The sequence below is a fragment of the Castanea sativa genome, chromosome 12 (assembly GCF_040712315.1).
Source record: "Castanea sativa cultivar Marrone di Chiusa Pesio chromosome 12, ASM4071231v1".
Taxonomy (NCBI): domain Eukaryota; kingdom Viridiplantae; phylum Streptophyta; class Magnoliopsida; order Fagales; family Fagaceae; genus Castanea; species Castanea sativa.
Window position 1 is genome coordinate 22,368,306 of NC_134024.1, and position 7,456 is coordinate 22,375,761.

A 7,456-nucleotide genomic window follows, 5' to 3' on the forward strand; every position below is an offset into this window, starting at 1 on the left:
TTCTAAATGCGTGTATGATTTCTTGGGACATATGTCCTCAATATTGGACAAGTGTCTTGTTTAATCTATGTTGCACACATTTTAAAGGGACAATCAGAATTAGGTCTTGAATATGGTCAAACCAGTTGTGATGAAAAAAAGAGAGAGAGTGAATTGAGATGCTTTGATCATGTTCATACATGGGTAGCTTATGCATTAGTAAAAAAGAGTGAGTTGATTCAAGTTGAGCAGTTAAAAAAGGTTGAGGAAGACAGAAAATAACATTAGAAGAAATAGTAAAACATGATATGTCAAATAAAGTTTTTTTTTTTTTTTTGGGAGAAAAATAAGCAAACTAAAGTTAATTTCACCAATCATGATATGCCATTAATTTGATTTTTTTTTTCAATTAAAAACTTTAGTTATTTTATAAAGATAGTTAAATAAATACATATCAAGTTTTGCTTATTGGAACATAAAAAATAGTAATACAATGACTTATATTGGAAGTCAAAAACTTGTTACATAGTGTGTGCAACTACTAATAATGTCATCAATAAATTTTGGACTTTATGTCCTTTTGTCCAAATAAGCTCTAAAATATGACTATTATTACTACATTTATTAAGGACCTTCAAAATAATTAACACAACCCTTGAAATAGATATATAAAAAAGTGGTTACTTTTGTCACTAAAATGTAAATCCTCTTAAATTCACAAACCCTAATAAAAATACCCAAAAAAATTTTCAACCCTTGAAACAAATTTCAAAAAAAAACAAAAGAATATGCTATACGATAGCCTGAAGCTAAAAAAACTAAATGTAATACCCAATCTTCCTATATTTAAAAAAAATAAATAAATCTCAGTCTCTCATATATCACAAGCTCTCTCTCTCTCTCTCTGAGATCTCTCACTATCTCATTTTCCACAAATACAAATTTAAGCTCGGCAATCATGGAAATCACATAGCAAGCTCAAGTTCGTGATTTCTTCGTCTGTGTCTCTTTGTCTCTCTCAATCTAAGCTCGGTGTTCTCTTCTTGACTTCGTCTCTTCGGTCACGTTGTGTTTTCTTCGTCTCTCAATCGCATTGATAAGAATTGGTATTGCCTAATCACAAACCCTAATTTCTTCTTTGAATTTTTGTGTTTCTTTTTTTTCTCCCACTTTCTCGTCGATTTTCACCGCATTTCTTTGATTTTCCTTTCGCAGAAAAGTCAAAAATCGAAGGTCTTCTCTCATCTCGACTCCAACACCGCTGATTCCACTTTCTCTTATTGATTGTTGATTTTGAAATTGGAAAATTCTCTGTACCTATTGATTGTTGATTTGAAAGGTTGAATCTGTGCTCTATTCTGAAGTAATTATTTAATTTGCTCCTTCAAGCTTCATTTTCTATGATTTTTGGGAGATTTTGTTGTGTTTGTTTATCGATTTGATTTTTGAGGAATTTCCCGCGCTTTTGGATGATTACCTATAACTTCTGCTCCATTTTTTTTTTAATTAAATACGAAACTGAAATAATTATTTAACTAGATCATCCAAACTTTGTTTAAATCTAGGAGATTCTGCTGTATTTATTTATACGATTTAACATTTCACGAATTTCCTGCGTTTTTTGAAGCTCTACCTATAAGTACTTACACCGCTGTGATTGCGATTGCGATTGTGGTTTTTTTGTTAATTACAACCATAATTAACAAAAATAGAAAGAAGTTTTGTAACTTCTCATGGTTTAGCAAAAGGGTACTTCAAGGCTTATTGAGTTACCTATCAGCAGATAGGAATGAGTTTCAGCTAAGGCAATAGCAAGCATGATAAAGATTGCTTGGCAATGCAGCCTTTGAGGCAAACCATTTGTGGCGCACACAAAAGGAAAACATCATAAAATCCTCTGCAATACCTGTCATCCAATTTTTTTATATTTTAATTGTGAAAGACACTGACGGAGAATCCATATATTTTAATTGTGAAATGGGCAATGAGTATACCGGGCCACGATTGTTCTGTTCTATGTTGTCAAATAGTGAGATCATACAGCATATATGCTATGAAGTTAGTTACACATGGTGTAAAGACAAAATTCAAAGCAAAAATACGTAACAAGAGCAAAGTTAAAAAGGAAATTACATGATTAGCACAACGACCAAGCATATGCGCTTCAGTATTCGAACTAGTCATACAAAGACAAGCAGAGCCATTCTTTACAGTTAGAAGCCACCGAGCATGCAATGATATCAATTTAATAAGTAGTCCAATTTGCTTTTGCAGCAATAAACAATCACCATCTGATGTAACTTCTATGTATAATAACAATTGTATAGCTATTTGTAAGCAAGTGGGATACCTTTGTACCATGTGCAATCCACTCCAGCTACTATTAGAAAAGTTACAAATTGCATAGCATCCATTAGAAAACAATGAGATCAATTGCATAGCATCCATCCAGATGTGTCTTTTTCTTTTTCTTTTTCTTTTTTTTTAAGTTTTTCTTGCTATATCCCTCTCAGATCTCCCTTTAGTGCTTGAAATGAGATAAAAAAAAGAAGAAGTTTTTGAGTATTTTATATCTGTTACAGTTGTGTTTGGTGTTATGAATGCTTACAATGTGGTGTGTTAGTAACATTGTCAATACAATAGTTGAGCTACTAGAACAAAACATATAGATTTTGCTGACTTGGATGCAGGCAAAAATGGGCTTGGGGAGGGTATCGTTGTCACTCTTTGGGGTAAGCCTTAGGTCAATGCTGAACTTCCTATGTCCTGAGTCATTGGTGATGTGTACCAAAAGAGGAGTCTGTGATGTACTTTTAATGTTTGATTTTCTCCTTATAAATCGTTTGATGCCTTATTTTTTCCATATGGATTATCTGATGCCTTATTTTCTCCAATTCTATCCATTTTTTCCCAGATTGTCAAGTACTTCAACAATGAAGCTTTTGAAGCTCATCAATATGATGAGTACTTAAAGAGTAAGTTATCTTAGTGGTATGGTAGTTATTACATTGACACGTAATTATCATTAATTCAGGTGTATTGGTTTTAAAGGGTTATAGCCCACCTGGTTCTAGGATAGTTAGGAATCAAGAGGCTTAGTTGCTCTGCTGCCTCATGGAGAAAACCTTTATTCCTTCTTCATTGGCTATATAATGCAGTAAATAATTTGGGCAACCTTCAATCTGATGGGCAATTACCCAACTTGTAGGTTGTCTTTTGTGTGCACAATGCCAGCTAACTGGGTGGGCTGGGTTTGGGTTTCCAAAGTGGGAACCTGTGATTTTGATGGTTTAGAACAAAGTTTGCTCCTGTGGGTTCAGGTTTAAGAAGGGGCTTCCCATCTCAATCCTGGTCTGTTGCCACTCCTACCCTAATTGGGACTTGGTGATCGCTCCTCCTTCATGCTTCTAATGGTTTGAAATGATGATTTGATGTGGCCAACCACCAAATCAATTTTAATATGGTTCAGGTGGTTTTGGATTTTCTTTATTATTTATGTTCTTTTTAATCTCTTGCCTTCTCAGTCCCCCCCCCCCCCCAAACCACTCTTACTTCCTGATAGCATGGAAAAAGTGCAAGTTATATCCTTTCATTTAAAGTATTTTCATTACAAATTTACTCTAATTGAATCTTAATGCTGTTTTGTAGCTGTTGGTGATTCAATTGCTCAGGGTATGAAGATGCTGCTTTAAAAACAAAATTTAGCCTTGCATATTTGAACTCCAGCCCAAATGTAATATTTAGCACGGCTCTTTCAATAGCTATGGTGTTATGTTCAAATGGAATTATGAATGGCGAGATGACAGGTGGTGATTTGGTAAAATATGTTCTTATATGCTTGTAATGAAATTTATATTTTCAAAAAGGATTGGCTGATGGTTACACAAAATTATGGATTAATGTCATGGTGCAGGTCATGGTGAATGGACTTCTCTTCCAATTATCTCTTCCACTGAATTATCTTGGCAGTGTTTATCATGAGACCATATAGAGTCTTGTTGATATGAAGTCCATGTTTCAGTTGCTGGAGGTATTTCTCAAGGAACTTCCTACAATTCATATTTCACAATTGTTATATTTTTTAAATTATATTTAATTTTGATAGTGCTTTAAGTAATCAAATTAAGTTATTATTATTGTTAAATTAAAAAAAAAGTTATTACTGTTGTTTATGATATATTATATGATTATATTTGATATAGTAATATGTGTACTTATTTATTGAAGCATTGATACAAATACAAATTCACTTTAATTGTTTTATTTTAACTCATGTTTAATGCTTTTTTTTTTTAGGGACTAGCAAAGATGAAGAGGACAACTCAAACAATAACATGGAGGTCGAAAACAACTTGGGTGGTGACTTAGAGGAAAACTAATATGGATCTTGTTATAATTCTAGTTGTTTAAGTTTAAAACAATATTTTTATGTCATGGATTAATTTCAGGTTTTCTTTGTATATTCTATATTTTAAAGTTTGAACTTATAAGAATTTTTATGTTTTGATTGATCAATTTTTAGTAATCATTATACTATCGTAACAAGATAATTAAACAAAAATTATATAAAATAACTTTAAAATAAATAAATAATAAAATATATAAAATATTATCATTGATTACATAAAAATTTGGTTATAAATAACTTTATAGTGATGACAAAGTCCCTCATAATTTATAGAATAATGACTCCACTTAACCCCTTGCAAAAACGTTTTAAGTAATGGGGTGCAAATAGGGATAGAGCCAGAACTTGAAGTTAGGGGGCTAGCCTTGCTGTTGGTTGTGTGCGGTAACTTTAGCCTCTTGCTCTTTTGCTTAATAGCTTTTTTTTTTTCTTTTTTTTTGCATCTAGGTATGGACAAAATTATTTTGTTAAAAAAAATTTAAACAAAATTAGAATTCAAAATTATTTTGCATCTCCCTCCATCCCCTAGTGCCATGTTTCAGTTTTCTATTGGTTATAGTCTTTTTAGTTTTTAATTTTTTTTCCAATCATTGTGTGTGTTCATTGTGGTGCCACATTGTTGGCATGCAAAACAGTAATTAAACATTAGTCATGACTCATGACTCATATTATTCACTTAAGTTTGTGTCATGTGTCTACTTAAGTTTTTAAATATTTCTGCCAAGTGAGTTAATGAGTGCAAAATATTAAGAATCTACTATTGACAAACTATAATTATTTTAAAATTAATTACATATATTTAATAAAAATCACCACACAACAAAGATGATCACACATTCTGTCTTACTAAAAATTAGAAAAAAAAATGATCATAAGTAGTATTAAATTTGGGTAAGAATTTTAATATGTGACTAATTACGTTTACTTTTATAAAAAAAAATTGACTAATTATTTATATTTTATGATAAAAATTGTGTTTAATTTTAAATATATCCATACCTATACATGTGTTATGTATCTACTTAAATTTCTAAATATTTGTGCAAAGTGAGTTAGTGAGTGTAAAATACTAAGAATCTACTATTAATGAACTATAAAATATAAAATATAAAAAATTAATCACATGGATTTAATAAAAATCACCACACAAAAATGATTACCACATTCTATCTTATTAAAAATTAGAAAAAAATGATCATAAGTAGTATTAAATTAGGGTAAGAATTTTAATATGTGACTAATTACGTTTACTTTAAAAAAGAATTGACAAATTATTTATATTTTTATGATAAAATTGTGTTTAATTTTAAATATATTCATAAGTATACATGTGCTACATGATATATTTTTTTAATATGCAAATTGTTGTATATACGTTAAATGGAAAGTATGAAATATGGCATACAATTGATAAGAATATTTATTGTGTTTATATAAGAATAATTATTTAAACTAATCAAATTACAGACGACTCTTTTCAATATATATAATCAGAAGCTAATATAATCCATATATATATATATATATATATATATATATATATATATATATATATATATATTAATAGGCAAACCTCAGAGAAAGTTCAATTAGATTTGAAATTAGAATCCAATTTTGCACCATGTTTCGAAATTTGTGTGGAGACCACATCAATATTATCCATTTAAGTTTGTGCTATGTGTCTACTTAAGTTTTTCAATATTTGTGTCAAGTGAGTTAAAAAGTGCAAAATATTAAGAATCTACTATTAATGAACTATAAAATTAAAAATAAAATTAATAACATATATTTAATAAAAATCACTACACAATAAAGATTACCATACATTCTATCTTATTAAAATTAGAAAAAAAAGGATCATAAGTAGTATTAAATTTAGATAAGAATTTTAATATGTGACTAATTACATTTACTTTTAAAAAAAAAATTTGACTAATTATTTATATTTTTATGATAAAAATTGTGTTTAATTTTAAATATGTCCATACGTATACATGTGTTACTTGCTATTTTTCTTAATATGCAAATTCTTGTATATACATTACACGGAAAGTATGCAAAATGGCATACAATTGATAAGAAGATTTTTTTTTAAAGAATATTTATTGTGTTTATATAAGAGTATTTATTTAAACTAATCAAATTACAAACGACTCTTTTCATTATATATAATCACTAGTCGCTAACTCATGCTATGTACAGGAACTTACTTATTTGTGAGGTAGAGTAAAATAATTTTATAAAATCTTAAATTGATTAAGAAATTACACCATTGCTTGATTGCTCTTGTATGACTTCAATTTATGTTACAATTCCATAAAGAAGTCATTGCTTCAACATGCAATATACTGCAAAAAATAACTTAAAAAATAAAATATTAAAACTTTTGAAAGACCAAAAATTTTAAAAAATCAAATAATTTACTGCTTAAAAATTATTGAAACAAAACAAAATATATATGACTAAACAATAGAGTAATATAAGAGAAAGATGGGTTACATTCAAAAGAATTATCCATGGTTATAAGTATTGAAAGAAATCAAAAGATTCAAAGCCTACAAATTATATATATATATATATATATATATATATATATATATATATATATACACACACATACATATATGTGATTACACAAATTTAGATGTTAAAACTTCCTAAATGCTAAAAGGTTATATAATTAAAGAATAATTTATTGAAACAATTCAAAAAATATATGACTATTCAAAAGAGAAATATAAGAAAAAGAAAAAAGTACACGAACCCATAGAGCAATAAGTTTTAAATTTTAATGGGTCTAAACTTTAAATGAACCTTATTTGCACGTGGCCTAACCTAAAAAAAGTTAGAGCAGGAGGCCACATTGAAATAATGAAATTCATACCTCGTCTTAATATATTGTATATAAGCTTTCTGCCCAAGAAATTAACATACTTTCATATCGTAAGGTGAAGCAAAGACATATGCAGTAGCAGCAACCTTAAATTTCAATTGTTGCAAGTTTTTTTATCTTGTAAAAAATAGCTAAAGAGAGTTTGGTGGTTCCTGTATGAAAATTACTTTTTTCAA

General features: G+C 28.8%; 1 long non-coding RNA gene across 1 annotated transcript; it reads left to right on the plus strand.

Moving 5' to 3' along the window:
* Positions 1-840: 840 nt before the first annotated feature.
* LOC142618541 (uncharacterized) lies at positions 841-1,373 on the plus strand. The gene is made up of 2 exons (XR_012841310.1): positions 841-1,085; positions 1,195-1,373. It is a non-coding gene; the product is annotated as an uncharacterized LOC142618541 (long non-coding RNA).
* Positions 1,374-7,456: the final 6,083 nt, after the last annotated feature.